Source organism: Pseudophryne corroboree, chromosome 1 (assembly GCF_028390025.1).
Source record: "Pseudophryne corroboree isolate aPseCor3 chromosome 1, aPseCor3.hap2, whole genome shotgun sequence".
NCBI lineage: Eukaryota > Metazoa > Chordata > Amphibia > Anura > Myobatrachidae > Pseudophryne > Pseudophryne corroboree.
Genome location: NC_086444.1, coordinates 111,551,475 through 111,567,123, shown reverse-complemented (window position 1 = coordinate 111,567,123; position 15,649 = coordinate 111,551,475).

Below are 15,649 nucleotides of genomic sequence, written 5' to 3'. Positions count from 1 at the left end.
GGTCTCTCAACGGCACCGAGGGTGTTCACCAAAGTGGTGGCAGAGATGATGATGTTACTCCGAAAACAAAAGGTGAACATTATTCGTTACCTGGACGATCTTCTGATAAAGGCTGCATCCAGGGAACAGTTGTTGGTGAACATTGGTCTCACAACCAGATTACTCCTGGTTCATAGGTGGATTCTGTACCTCCCAAAATCTCACCTAGAACCAATGCAGAAACTTCATTTCCTGAGAATGATACTGGACACAGAGTCTCAGAAAGTGTTCCTTCCCTAGGAAAAGGCAATGGTAATCCAGTCTATGGTGCCGGCTGTCTTGAAGCCAAACCGAATCTCAGTACATCAGTGCATCCGTCTTCTGGGAAAGATGGTGTCCTCTTACGAGGCAATTCAGTACGGAAGGTTTCATGCAAGGCCCTTCCAGCTGGATCTGTTGGGCAAAGGGTCCTGATCGCATCTACACATGCATCAGAGGATTCGTCTGTCGCCGAAGGCCAGGATTTCCCTCCTGTGGTGGTTACAAACTTCTCACCTGGTGAAGGGTCGAAGGTTCGGGATTCAAAATTGGATTCTGTTAACCACTGACGCAAGCCTCAGAGGTTGGGGAGCTGTCACCCAGGGGGTACAATTCCAAGGAAGATGGTCAAGTCTGGAAGCCACACTTCCCATAAACATCCTGGAGCTCAGGGCAATCTACAATGCCCTTCTGCAGGCCTCTTATCTTTTTCAGAATCAGGCCATTCAAGTTCAGTCGGACAAGGTGACGGCATTGACGTACATAAACCGACTAGGTGGAACGAAAAGCTGAGCCGCAATATCAGAGGTGTCAAGAATCCTCCTCTGGGCGGAAAAATACGCGGTGGCATTGTCGGCAATCTTCATTCCGGGAGTAGACAACTGGGAAGCAGATTTCCTCAGCAGACACGACCTACACCCGGGAGAATCGTGCCTCCACCTGGAGGTGTTACAGTGCCTAACATGTCGGTGGGGTTGTCCACAAACCGACATAATGGCCTCTCGTCTCAACAAAAAGCTCAAGCGGTATTGTTCCAGGTCGAGGGACCCACAGGCTGTAGCAGTCGACGCCCTAACAACTCCGTGGGTATACCGACTGGTATACTTGTTTCCTCCGATTCCTCTGATCCCAAGGGTTCGCAAAAAAATAAAAAGGGAAAGAGTTCATACAATCCTGATTGCTCCAGACTGGCCGAGAAGGGCCTGGTATGCACACCTTCTAGAGATGCTAAGCGAATATCTGTGGCCTCTGCCTCTTCAAGAGGATCTTCTGCAACAGGGCCCGTTAATCTATCAAGACTTACCATGGCTACGTTTGACGGCATGGAAGTTGAGCGGCTGATTCTAGCCCAGAAAGGGATTCCTGACAAGGTCATCCCGACTATGATCCAAGCCAGGAAGGGGGTAGCATCAAAACATTACCAAATACATGTCTTGGTGTGAAAGTAGACAATATTCTGCGGTGGTATTTCATTTGGGACATTTCCTGCTGTTCCTTCAGTCGGGTGTGGATGTGGGCCTATGCTCCTTAGAGGTTCAGATTTCAGCCTTGTCAATTTTATTTCAGAAACAATTGGCTACTCTACCGGAAGTACAGACGTTCTTGAAGGGCGTCCTTCATATCCAACCTCCCTCTGTTCCTCTCATGGCACCTTGAGATCTCCAGTTGGTTCTACGGTTCCTCCAATCGGACTGGTTGGAACCGTTACTGGAAGTGGAAGAAAAATCTTACATGGAAAACCATCATGCTGTTGGCCTTGACTTTGGCAAGGCGCGTCTCAGAACTGATTTTCCACGAGGACAGAGCTGAACTCAGTACTCGTCAGCAATTCCTTCCTAAGGTGGTGTCGGCGTATCACATCAACCAGCCGATTGTGGTTCCGGTTGTTACTGACACCTCTACTGTATCAAATTCCTTGGATGTGTTTTTCGGGCTTTGAAGATATATGTGAAGAGAACGGCTTGTACCAGGTAATCGGATTCACTGTTCGTTCTCTATGATGCCAACAACATTGGGTGTCCTGCTTCAAAGCAGTCAGTTGCAAGATGGATCAGGCTTACTATCCAACATGCTTATTCTACGGCAGACTCGCAGCTGCCCGGCGGGTCTCGACATTACAGCTATGCCGAGCAGCTACTTGGTCGGGTTCGAACATGTTTGCAAAGTTTTACAAGTTTGATACATTGGCCTCTGAGGACCTTCAGTTTGGTCAATCAGCTTTGCAGGATCCTCAGCACTCTCCCACCCAGTTTGGGAGCTTTGGTACTTCCCCATGATACTAAATGGATTCCCAGTATCCCCTAGGACGTAAGAGAAAATAGGATTTTAATTACCTACCGGTAAATCCTTTTCTCATAGTCTGTAGTGGATACTGGGCGCCCGCCTGGTGCTTCATTCTTCCTGCTAAGTTACTTGTTAACTGTTGTTTGGTTCAGCTGTTGCTGTTCTTGTTTTCATGTTCTGGTTAACATGGCTATCCTCTTGTTATGGGTGTGCTGTTTCAAATTCTCACCACTGTTCTTATCTGTTTCCTTCTCTCAAAGTATGTCCGTCTCCTCCGGGCACAGTTTCCTAAACTGAGTCATGTGGGAGGGGCATAGAGGGAGGAGCCAGCACACACTATAAATTTCTTAAAGTGCCCATGGCTTCTAGTGGACCCATCTATACCCCAAGGTACTAAATGGATTCCCAGTATCCCCTACGAACTACGAGAAAAGGATTTACCGGTAGGTCATTAAAATCCTATTATTTTTTTTGCACATTTTTTGAATATTTTTAGTATATGAAGTAAATGAGCTCTTTAAAATGCATACATTTTAGTTAAGTTATACATTTATTTTACCAAGACAATAAATATGTTTTAAAAAATAGGTTACTTAATCATTTTAACAATGAAACTCTTATCTACAGTATAGATCACCTAACAGTTGTTTTATTTTGGCAATTTTTCATTGAACAGCAAGCTCTTATAACTTGTATTTTCCATGTACTTGAAAGCAAAAATATCCGGCTCTGTAAATGTTATCTTTATAAAACAGTAGCAGCAGTACAGAGAATTTGGCCATCCAAAGCTTTCCTTCTCCTAAAATAAAAAGGAAGGTTTCACAAGAGGGGGGAGAGAGAGTGATCAGGAGGAGCTAGAGAAAGGCGACAGGGGAGGATTGGGTAGGGAGGGGAGTTGGGGGTTGAGGCAAGATAGACGGTATTGTAAAATTGTTAATGTTACCCGTTTTAACACAATTATTGACCTGTAATCTTTGTAAGAGTTCATGATATTGATCTACAGTCTTCATCTACATCCTGTCTATAGCTTTTACAATGCATACAGATGACTTTGTGTGAGCCAACTACTGTATCTGTGGGATCAGAGCCGGCCCTAACCAATATCATGCCCTAGGCAAGATTTTGGCTGGTGCCCCCTAGCACCGTCGCTAGTTCCGCCTCTGACCCTGCACCCCTTTCCCAGGACCATCACCCCCCACCCATAGCAGTCCTTTTTTTGTTTTCCTACCCCCTGTAATTTAAATAAGAACAGTGTGCACATTCGGCGCACAGCCCAAAAAGGTATGTGTTTTTGCTGGCAAGGGGCATGGCCACACAATAGTACCCCCAATTCAAATTATGCCTCACAGTAATGCAACTTTATTCACAATTTATCATGCGATAGTGTCCATTATTCACATTACATCACACAATAGTACCACTTTACCTTATATACGTTACTCCTCACAGTAGTGCCCCTCATTCACATAACACCATACTGAATTGCTCCTTATTCACATTACACACCATATTGCTCTTTATTCTCATCACACCATACCATATTGCTCCTTATTCACATTACACCACACCATATTGCTCTTTATTCACATTAGACCACACAGTAGTGCCCTTTCTATACATTACGCCACACAGTAGTGCCCTTTTTTATACGTTACACCACACAGTAGAGCACCTTATACACATAATACCACACATTGGTAATGCATTTATACACATAAAACCACACAGTAATGCCCCTTACACATATGACACACATTATTAATGTCCTTATAAACATAATGCGCCTTACACATTATGCCAACCCTTATTAATGCCCTTATACACATAATTTCCCTTACACATATGCCGCACATTGTTAATGCCCTTATACACATAATGACACACGTAATGTCCCTTACACATATGCCGCACATTATTAGTGCCCTTATACACATAATGACACACATAGTGCCCCTTACACATATGATACACATTATTAATGACCTTATACACATAATCACACATATAGTTCCTGGCGTGAGTCAACTGGCATCTCTGCTAATGCTGGGTGCCTATTTTTTATGAAAATGCATCTTATTTGCATTGCTATGTGGCTAGGATGCACAAGCAGCTTCTGCTGATTAAAATGATATGCGGCATGCCTATATACTGTGTGCGACTGTGGCTGTATCTGCATACGAAATGCTACACACAGAATATAGGCATGCTGCATATCATTTTAATCAGCAAAAGCTGCTTGTGCCCATAGGCTTACCAGATGCCCTAGGCAATTGCCTAGTTTGCCTATGCCTAGGGCTGGCTCTGTGTGGGATACATTTAAAATCCCCGGCAGACGGGATGCCGGCTGTCACTATACCGACAGCGGCATGCCATGTGCCGGCGGCGAGGCAGCGAGTGCCCTCATGGGCTCATTGCTCTTACTATGTATCAGGGTTCTATTCCCACTCTGAATCGCAGCCCTCCAAACCCACCAACCGAGTTGGAGTAGCGGGCATGTATCGGGATTCTGGTGTCGGTATCCTCAGGGCCAACAACAGGGGGGGTCAAAGGGGACACCTGTACCGGGCCCCAAGGATCAGAGGGACCCCAAGTATACACCACTTAGTGTGAGCCGTCTTGTCCAAATAGGACAGCGAGCTGTAGGTGGTGTGGCCAAAGCCTCAGAGTGGCAGGAGCCTCTCACACAAAGTAACTGTGTGGCGCAAGTGTGCACCGCTCTTCCAGGTTTAGCTCTGTTGCAGGCAGTTATGAGACATGACAACGGCTCCGCTAGCCATGATTCCTGTGCCCTGCGCCGGCTTCTTGAAAAGACTTCCCCAATCTGCTCACTACAGTTCTCTCTTATGCAAACTCATGTATGTTTTTTTATGTAATGATTTGCTTGTTACTGGCATTGCATGTGTGGGGAAGTTGCTCAGTCAAACATAGTTTATTATTGCATGCTGTCTGGTGTTTACCTCCTTTGATCATTTGGCCATTGTGGTCAGGTGGACTATGGGGGTCATTCTGACCCAATCGCTCGCTGCAGTTTTTCGCAGCACAGCGTTCGGATCGGATCTGCGCATGCGCCGGCACCGCAGTGCGCCAGCGCATGCTGAACGACCAAAGCCGTTGTTCCGTAGCGATTGCCTCTGCCTGATTGACAGGCAGAGGTGGTCGCTGGGCTGGAGGGAGCTGGACGGCAGTGCGGTCCAGCCAGCGCAGGTGTGGCAGGACCATGGGGGGGCCGCGACGGCTGTGCGACATCACATGCAGCTGCTGCGACACGGGCAGCGAAAAGACTTTCTCTCGGCCAGCCGCAGGAGCTGCGCTGGCTGGGAGTTACTCCTCAAATGCAAAAGCATCGCCGCTGTGCAATGCTTTTGCACTTCTGTGGGGGGGCGGCATTGACATGCAGGGCATACTAGCCCTTTGCTGGGCATCCCCCCGCATGTCTGAGTGCCTGATCATAGCTGTACTAAAAAACTTGGAATGATCCACCAATATCTTTACATTTAGTGAGGTGTAGTCGTGGTGTCAAGGACTGAGTGTGATTCCTGATTAGCAAAAAACAAATACCAAAGACTGAGCAACATCACCAAACAGGTAATTTCAACTTTAAACGTGCCATTTTTTTGGACTGTCTGGACATGGCTACTAATAACAGATGCACAAACTAAATTCTTAAAGCTATTTGTGCAAATGCTAGGAGCTTAGGAGACAAAATTCCATAGCTAATTGCGATAATGACAAGGGATAACTTGGATATTGTGGCAATTACAGAGTCATGGTGCAATGAGAATCATGACTGGGACATAGGTATACCAGGATACAATTTATTTAGGAAGGACAGAATGGAAAGAATAGGAGGGGTAGCAATGTATGTGAAAGAAATTGAAGACAAAACTGAGGCCACTTGGGTCACCACAGAAACCAGGCAGAATGACATTATTTGCATTGGGGTGATCTACTGTATAGACCACCAGGCCAGGGGCAGGATTTGTACAGGAACCTATTGTTGGACATCACTAAAAATGGCTTTATAGGGAGAAGTCACAATCATGGGAGACTTTAATTTACCTGATGTAAATTGGAAGAGGTCTTTTGCAAGTACAGCTACAAGTGGCAAATTTCTAAATTCCTTACAGGGAGCATCTTTCAAGCAATTGGTGAGGGAGCCCACTCGCAAAGACTCAATATTAGATTTAAGTCTTACAAATGGTGACAGTATAGAAGACATATGTGGGTGAGCACCTGGGATCCAGTGATCATCAAGCAGTATGGTTTAGTATAAAGACAGGATCCAACTCCTGTCAAACAAAAACAAAGGTGTTGGATTTTAGAAATGCTGACTTTGCAAAAATGGGGAGATGTTTAATTGATTCATTGCCGGACTGGAGGAACTTGGAAGGGGTGCAGGAGAGGTTGGAAAAACAGAAAAGTGCAATACTAAGGGCAACAGACCTTTGTATCAAAAGGGTTAGGAAAAGCACCAGGAAAAGGAAGCCATTGTGGTTCACAAAAGAAGTATCAACTAGTGTGAAAGCAAAAAAGATGGCTTTTAGGAAATACAAACAGACTCAAAATAATAATGACAAAGAGGTGTATCTTGACAGACGGAAGGATGCTAAGAAAGTGATCAAACGTGCCAAGGCAGAAGCTGAGTAGACAGTGGCCCAGTCAGTAGATAAAGGGGGCAAAACATTTTTTAAGTATATAAATGAAACGAGAAAATCAAATGGAGGAATAATAAGACTTAAGACAGAGAGTGAGAATTTGGTGGAGGGAGACAAGGTAATAGCAGATCACCTAAATAATTATTTTTGCTCAGTATTTACTACAGAAGGAAAAGGGTAGGGGCCACAGTTTACTTGCAAGGACATTCATAAAAATAAGGTAGATGAAAGTACATTTACAGAGGAGAATGTCCTAACAGAACTTTCAAAACTAAAAGTGGATAAATCAATGGGGCCAGATGGAATACACACAAGGATACTAAAAGAGCTAAAAGATGTGCTGTTGGCACCATTAACAGAATTATTTAACCAGTCACTAAATACAGGTGCCATTCCAGTGGACTGGAAAAGAGTAAATGTAGTTGCACTATACAAAAGTGAAAGCAAGGAAGACGCAAGTAACTACAGACCAGTAAGCCTTACATCAGTAGCAGGGAAAGTAATGGAAAAACTATTAAAAGTAAGAGTTGTGGAATATCTTAAATCAAACAACTTACAGGATCCAAAACAGCATAGATTTACTGGTGGGAGATCATGCCAAACAAATCTTATTGACTTTTTTGACTCTGTGATGAAAATAATAGATCAAGGGGGAGCTGCAGATGTAGCATATCTAGACTTTAGTAAGGCATTTGACACTGTCCCACATCGCAGACTGCTGAATAAACTTGAAAGCGTGGGGGTGGATTATAAAACAGTTAAATGGATAAGAACCTGGTTGCAGGATAGGAAACAGACAGTTGTAGTAAATAGAGTGCAATCTATGGAGGGAAATGTTACCAGTGGAGTACCTCAGGGATCTGTACCAGTTCTCTTTAATATCTTTGTTGGTGACATTGCAAATGGTATTGAAAGGAAAGTATGCCTTTTTACAGATGATACAAAGATATGCAACAGGGTAGACACACCGGGAGGGGTAAAACAAATGATTGATGACCTAGCTAGGCTTGAGAAATGGTCAAGAACGTGGCAACTACAGTTTAATGCTAAAAAAAATACAAAATCATGCACTCGGGTCTCAAAAACCCAAAGGCTAAATATAGCATCAAGGGTACTATAATGGAAACTACTGAGGAGGAAAGGGATTTACCAGTCACTATTTCAAGTTACTTAAAGGCAGGAAAGCAATGCAACAAAGCAATGAGAAAGGCAAGTCAGATGCTTGGTTGCATAGGGAGAGGAATCAGTAGCAGGAAAAAAGAAGTAATAATGCCACTGTATAGGTCATTGTATCAGCCTCATCTGGAATACTGTGTCCAGTTCTGGAGACCATATCTCCAGAAGGATATAAATACATTAGAGAGTGTACAAAGAAGGGCAACTAAAGTGATGCATGGCCTGCATCACAAAACTTACTTAACATGTATAGTTTGGAGGAGAGAAGGGACATGGGTGGAACATGATAGAAACTTTCAAATATACCAAGGGTTTTAACAAAGTTCAGGATGGAAACATTCTTCAAAGATAGAGAAGTATTAGAACTCGAGGACATACAATGAAACTGGAGGGAGGCAGGTTCAGGGGAAATTTAAGGAAAAATTACTTCACAGAAAGGGTAGTGGATAAGTGGAATAGCCTCCCATCAGAGGTGGTAGAGGCTAAGACTGTGGAGCAATTTAAACATGCTTGGGATAGACATATGAATATCCTTACAAATTAAGGTTCAAAAGAGTTGAGATAAAGGATAAATAAAAGGGGCAGACTAGATGGGCCAAGTGGTCCTTATCTGCCCTCAAATTCTATGTTTCTGTGTTCTTCTGGTGGGTTGTGAGGGCCATGTGGTAGCTGCTGTGCGGTGTTCGGGTCTTGATACTTGAAGTGCTACACAGGCGAGTCTCTCCCCGGGGTAAATGTAGATTGGCGAGGAGATACAGGACTTTGAGATGGGGTGGGGGAGCTGGGAATGCAGCATGGAGTCATTGGGGAGAGACAGACTGTGGTGTGTATGGGGGAGGAAGGAGAGACATACACATTTATAATTTTGTATGTATAAATATATTGTCACTGACCTGGGTTCGGAGTGTTGAGAACTCGGGGGCTCTTCCGATGATCGGAAAGATGAACCACAGCTGGGCCGGAGCAGGGATGGCCGGATGTAGGTTTTCCTCATGCAGAACTAGCCGTAGTAACTGGCGTATAATGCTAAAGAAATAAATGATGATTTGAGAACGATGGTGAAGCACACAGAAGAATGAAGAACTTGTGAGCGATGCTGAAGAGATGAATGAGGATTTGAGAACGATGGTGAAGCACACAGAAGAATAAAGAACTTGTGAGCGATGCTGAAGAAATGAATGAGGATTTGAGAACGATGGTGAAGCACACAGAAGAATGAAGAACTTGTGAGCATTGCTGAAGAAATGAATGAGGATTTGAGAACGATGGTGAAGCACACAGGAGAATGAAGAATTTGTGAGCGTTGCTGAAGAAATGAATGAGGATTTGAGAATGATGGTGAAGCACACAGAAGAATGAAGAATTTGTGAGCGATGTTTGAAGAATGAGAAGCTTGTGAGCGATGTTGAAGAAATGAATGAGGATTTAAGATTCAGTGTAACTCTGGAAGTATGGAAGGCGTTCCACTTGGAGATATCATGTAATACAGGAAACACAGGAGGTGTCCCCATAAGAGAAACACTGTAACTCAGAGAATGTCCCACTGAGTGATACACTGTAACGCTGGTAGCACAGTGAATGTTCCACGGAGTGATACACTGTAACGCTGGTAGCACAGTGAATGTTCCACTGAGTGATACACTGTAACGCAGGTAGCACAGTGATTGTTCCACTGAGTGATACACTGTAACGCTGGTAGCACAGTGAATGTTCCACTAGGTGATACACTGTAACGCTGGTAGCACAGTGATTGTTCCACTGAGTGATACTCTGCAAACGCTGGAAGCACAAGGAATGTTCCACTGAGAGATACTCTGCAAACGCTGGAAGCACAAGGAATGTTCCACTGAGAGATACTCTGCAAACGCTGGAAGCACAAGGAATGTTCCACTGAGAGATACTCTGCAAACGCTGGTACACAGGAGACGTTCAGTTTAGAGAACTCACTGAACGCTGCTAGCACTGGTGATCATAGAAGAGACGATACTCAGGCGCCGGAGCTCTGCACGGCATCTTCCTTTGAACTTCCCGCTCTCTCCCAATTGGCGGAAGGGGCCGAAGACGTCACTCGCCCACCACGCTCCCATGAACGCCAGGCACAATGGCGGCGCCCACACCCCGGGAACCCGCCGGAGGCAGCGCCAGCAAGACGCAACAACCCGGTGCCCACCGGGGGCGGCGACCGCTGAGAGACCCAGCGCACCCGGAGCGGTAAGCATGGCAGCCGCAGTGCCGCGAGTGTGACAGTGCCCCCTCCTCTAGGAGTGGCCCCTGGACACTTTCCTGGTTTCATGGGATGCTTAGAATGAAAGATCCGGACTAGTTGGGGAGCAGTGACTTCAGAAGCTTTGACCCAGCTCCTCTCCTCAGGACCATAACCTTTCCATTCTACCGGATACTGTAAATTCTTGTGAAGATAACGAGAGTCAAGAATAGCTTTGATTTCAAATTCTGTTCCAGCTTCAGTCTCTACCGAGGTCGGCCTAGGAGACTCTGAATGGAACCGATTTAAGATGAGGGGACGAAGAAGAGAAACATGGAACGAATTTGGTACCCGAAAGTGGGAAAGCAACCCCAATTTGCAGACAACCTGGTTCATGACTTGCAAAACAGGATAAGGACCGATTGTCACAACTGAGGGCCTGAGCTGACGGGAGGCAGCCTCAGTTGTAGGGGCTGAGATGTACCGGAACCTGGGAGGTTGTATCAGACCCCTGGACATGTAAGTAACATGAATAATAACTGCCCGAAGGCGTGACCATGACAACTTGGATAAAAGTCAATGATGTTTATTATGACAACTCCGCAACACAGCAGCAGTAAAAGAAAACGTAAAAGTCAGCAAAGAATAAATACAGTTCCTGGGTACTACAGGATGGCAGGAGCCACAGGGCACTGGTAGTGTGAGATAGTTCTTATGATCTTCTAGATGGAAAGTCCTTACCAGGCCCGACTGTAGCAATGGAGATGACCCAGGATTGTGCCAGCTGGTGTTCCAGGAAAAGCTGGGTTGCTGAAGATAAAACAGCTGCTGTGGATACTGGCTGGAACCAGACTGTTGTTAGCACGGAGTGGATACTGGCTGGAACCAGTTAAATAATAAATGAACTTGGGAGCGATGAAATATGAACTGAAATGTAGAACTTGAGAGCGGAGAAATAATAATACCGGTGGAGAGTGGTAAAGTGTAGAAAGGACACCGGCCCTTTAAGGGAAGCTGTACTCTGCTGGAAGCTGAGCTGGAAGCAGGTAATGTTGTAGCTGGAAACAGATGAATCCACAATGGATTGGAGAGTCAGGCTACACCGCAGGTGGAATGCTGGTGCGGGTCTCTATGGTGGAAGTCTTGAGACAGGAGCTGGAACCTGGAAGACAATCACAGGAGAGAGACAAACAGGAACTAGGTTTGACAACCAAAGCACTGACGCCTTCCTTGCTCAGGCACAGTGTATTTATACCTGCAGCAAGGAAGGGATTGGCTAGGCAATTATGCAGATTATCAATACTGAGAACAGATTGGTGGAAATGATCAGCTGACAGAATCCAAGATGGCTGCGCCCATGCAGACACTTGGAGGGAAGTTTGGTTTGTAATCCATGTGGTAATGAAAACAGTAATGGCGGCGCCGGCCACCGGAGACAGGAGGCGCCAGGCTGACAGATGCACATCCAACCACGCGGACACAGCGGAGGCCGCGGCTGACGTAATCGCCACTCAGACACTCTGCATGCAGAAGTTCAGGGATGGCGGCGGAGGCCGCGGGAGACGCCATGCCAGGTGTAATATGGCGTTTACTGTGACAGTGTCCCAGAGTGACAGGAGAGGATACAGGAATGTACACATCAGGATAACAGATGGAATCCGGTCCTGGAGCGCTGAGCCAGCCTTAGGAGGCATCTGATGGGTAAGAAATGGCGTCCAGATACCCGGATCGTGACAGCACCCCCCCCCTTTAGGAGTGGCCCCAGGACACTTCTTTGGCTTTTGAGGAAACTTGGAATGGAATCTCCGGACCAAGGCAGGAGCATGGACATCAGAAGCATTGGTCCATGAACGTTCCTCAGGACCATAACCCTTCCAGTCAATAAGATATTGTAGTTGACCGTAACGGTGACGTGAGTCCAGGATCTTGGCCACTTCATACTCAACGCCTCGTTGAGTTTGGACTTTCGGAGTTGGAGGAAGTGAGGAATGAAACCGATTCAAGATCAGCGGTTTCAACAGGGAAACATGGAATGTCCTGGGTATTTTTAAGAAGGGAGGCAACTGGAGTCTGTAAGCAACAGGATTGATGACTTGTTCAATCTTGAAAGGACCGATATAGCGAGGTGCAAACTTCATACTGGGAACTCTTAACCTCAAATTCTTCGTGGATAACCATACCCGATCACCCACCTTGAGAGCAGGAACTGCTCGACGCTTCTTATCCGCAAACTTCTTGTACCTGAACGATGCCTTGAGCAGAGCTGATCGTACGCTCTTCCAGATATTGGCAAACTGATGCAAGGTGATATCCACTGCGGGGACAGAAGTTGCTGGAAGCGGTTGGAACTCAGGGACTTTAGGGTGGAATCCAAAGTTAGTGAAGAATGGTGTTGAAGCAGATGAAGAATGATACTGGTTGTTATGACAGAACTCGGCCCAGGGAAGTAATTGAACCCAGTCATCTTGAGAGGAGGACACATAGATGCGGAGGAAGGCCTCCAAGTCCTGATTCACCCTCTCGGTTTGACCATTGGTCTGAGGATGGTAAGCCGTGGAAAACTTTAGCTTGACTTGGAGGACTTGACATAAACTTCGCCAGAATTTGGCTGTGAATTGAACTCCTCGATCTGAGATAATTTCTTCAGGAAGACCGTGGAGTCGGAAGATCTCTTGTATGAATACTTGAGCCAACTTGGAAGCTGACGGAAGACCGGTGAGAGGAATGAAGTGTGCCATCTTGGTGAACCGGTCAACTACCACCCAGATGGTATTGAACTTGTTGCACATGGGTAAGTCTGTAATGAAATCCATCGACAAGTGGGTCCATGGTTGACGAGGAACGGATAGTGGAACCAGTTGCCCCGCAGGCGACTGGCGGGATACTTTATGTTGGGCACACTTTGGGCAAGATGCAATAAACTCCAAGACGTCCTTTTTCAGAGTTGGCCACCAATAGGACCTAGAGATAAACTCCAGGGTTTTTTGGATACCTGTATGTCCGGCAAAACGGGAAGCATGGGCCCAATGCATGAGCTTCTTCCTTAGCATCGGCTTCACAAAACTTTTCCCTGATGGGGGCGTAGAGTCCATCCCTACCGTGGAGAATGCCAACGGATTTATAATAGGATGCTTGTCTGAAGACTCTGACTCATTTTCTTGCTCCCATGAGCGGGAAAGGGCATCGGCCTTGCGATTCTGAGAGCCCGGACAGAACTGGAGTTTAAAGTCGAACCTGGAAAAGAAAAGTGCCCATCTGGCCTGACGAGGGTTGAGACATTGTGCGCCCTTCAGGTATAAAAGGTTCTTGTGGTCTGTAAGTATGGTGATTGAATGAGAAGCTCCCTCCAACAGATACCTCCACTCTTCTAGAGCGAGCTTGATGGCTAGCAACTCCTGGTCGCCAATGGCATAGTTGCGCTCAGCTGGGGAGAACTTCCGGGAGAAGAAACTGCAAGGGTGAAAATGGCCATCTTTAGCCCTCTGAGATAACACCGCTCCTACTCCAACGGAGGAGGCATCCACCTCTAAGATGAAAGGAGAGTCGATGTCAGGCTGTTTCAGAACAGGCGCAGAGATGAACCTTTGTTTTAAAAGATGAAATGCTTGCATGGCTTCTTCAGACCACTTGGACGGGTTAGCACCCTTCTTAGTGAAAGCAGTAATAGGCGCCACAATGGTGGAAAAGTCTCGTATAAACTTTCGGTAATAGTTGGCGAACCCTAAGAACCTCTGGACCCCTTTGAGGGTTAAGGGTACCGGCCAATTTTGGATTGCTTGTAGTTTCTCAGGATCCATCTCTAGTCCGGAACCGGACACAATGTACCCTAGAAACGGAATGGACTTGACTTCAAAGACGCATTTTTCTAATTTGCAATAGAGATGATTGACACGGAGATGGGACAGAACCTCTTTAACCCAAAAACGATGTTCCTCTAAATCGTTGGCAAAAATGAGGATATCGTCTAGATAGACCACGACATGACGGTATAGAATGTCTCTGAAGATCTCATTGACAAAATGCTGGAAGACAGCTGGAGCATTGCTCAATCCGAAGGGCATGACGAGGTACTCATAATGTCCGTCACGGGTGTTAAAGGCGGTCTTCCACTCGTCACCCTCACGGATCCGGATGAGATTGTATGCACCTCTCAAGTCCAGCTTTGTAAAGATGGTAGCTCCGCTAACTCTGTCAAAGAGCTCAGTAATCAGGGGTAAAGGATAACGGTTCTTGATGGTAATGTCGTTCAAACCTCTGTAGTCGATGCACGGCCGCAGACCACCATCTTTCTTTTTTACAAAAAAGAAGCCTGCGCCGGCTGGAGAAGAAGAAGGTCGAATGAACCCCTTTGCTAGGTTCTCTTTAATGTATTCCTCCATAGAATGCGTCTCAGGCAGAGACAACGGATAAGTTCGGCCTCGAGGTGGAACCTTCCCTGGAACGAGATCAATCGGGCAGTCCCATTCTCTATGAGGAGGAAGGATATCAGCAGAAGCTTTACTGAACACATCCGTGAAATCTTGATATGGAGGAGGTGGAACATCAGACGACCTGGGGGAGGAAGAACAGACAGGCAATACTTTAAACAAACATGTCTCAGCACAGGAGGAACCCCATGCCAGGATTTGCGTAGTCGTCCAATCAATTGTAGGATTGTGAAGACGGAGCCATGGAAGGCCCAGGACCACAGGATGTGTGGCTCTTGGAATCACTAAAAAAGAAATAAATTCAGAATGAAGAACTCCCACTCTCAGACGAACTGGTAGAGTCCTTAGGGAAATAACTGCATCAAAAATCTTGCTGCCATCCACGGCAGTTAAGGAGATGGACGAAGGAAGTCTCTCGGTGGGTAGGGACCACCGTTTAACATAGGCTTCGGTAATAAAGTTCCCAGCTGCTCCGGAATCAAGGAGGGCAATGACGTTCCGATAACGTTGAGCAATTTGGAGCGACACTGGGAGATTACAATCATGAGGAGATGGAGAGGAGATCATTACTCCTAGCCGGCCCTCTCCTGGGCGAGCTAGGGTTTGGAGTTTTCCCGGACATTCGGGACAGACATTGATGGTGTGAGACGGAGCTGCACAGTAAAGACAAAGAGACTTGGAGAGACGTCTTCGGCGCTCAGCAGGAGTTAAGCGGGAACGGCCAATTTGACTTCAAAGACGCATTTTTCTAATTTGCAATAGAGATGATTGACACGGAGATGGGACAGAACCTCTTTAACCCAAAAACGATGTTCCTCTAAATCGTTGGCAAAAATGAGGATATCGTCTAGATAGACCACGACATGACGGTATAGAATGTCTCTGAA